The 729-nt window shown below is 39.4% G+C and overlaps 1 non-coding gene across 1 annotated transcript; it reads right to left on the bottom strand.

Moving 5' to 3' along the window:
- On the bottom strand, positions 1-108 carry LOC112787484 (small nucleolar RNA R71). Its single transcript, XR_003194896.1, has one exon. It is a non-coding gene; the product is annotated as a small nucleolar RNA R71 (small nucleolar RNA).
- Positions 109-729: the final 621 nt, after the last annotated feature.

Genomic DNA, 729 nt, shown 5'->3' with positions numbered 1-729 from the left:
AAACTTAGAGTGGATGTTCAAACCTTCAAACAGAAAGAAGGTGAATCCCTCTATGAAGCTTGGGAGAGATATAAGCAACTGACCAAAAAGTGTCCTTCTGACATGCTTTTAGAATGGACCATCCTGGATATATTCTATGATGGTCTGTTTGAATTATCAAAGATGTCATTGGACCATTCTGCAGGTGGATCCATTCACCTAAAGAAAACGCCTGCAGAAACTCAGGAACTCATTGACATGGTTACAAATAACCAGTTCATGTACACTTTTGAAAGGAATCCTGTGAGTAATGGGACGCCTCAGAGGAAGGGAGTTCTTGAAATTGATACTCTGAATGCCATATTGGCTCAGAACAAAATATTGACTCAGCAAGTCAATATGATTTCTCAGAGTCTGAATGGATTGCAAGCTGCTCCAACAGTACTAAAGAAGCATCTTCTGAAGAAGAAGCTTATGATCCTGAGAACCCTACAATCGCAGAGGTGAATTACATGGGAGAACCCTATGGAAACACCTATAATCCCTCATAGAGAAATCATCCAAATTTCTCATGGAAGGATCAACAAAAGCCTCAACAAGGCTTTAATAATGGTGGAAGAAATAGGTTTAGCAATAGCAAGCCTTTTCCATCATCCTTTCAGTAACAGACAGAGAATTCTGAGCAGAATCTATCTAGCTTAGCAAATATAGTCTCTGATCTATCTAAGGCCACTCTAAGTTTCATGAATG

The sequence above is a fragment of the Arachis hypogaea genome, chromosome 20 (assembly GCF_003086295.3).
Source record: "Arachis hypogaea cultivar Tifrunner chromosome 20, arahy.Tifrunner.gnm2.J5K5, whole genome shotgun sequence".
Classification (NCBI taxonomy): domain Eukaryota; kingdom Viridiplantae; phylum Streptophyta; class Magnoliopsida; order Fabales; family Fabaceae; genus Arachis; species Arachis hypogaea.
This window is presented reverse-complemented; position numbering and strand designations above follow the sequence as displayed.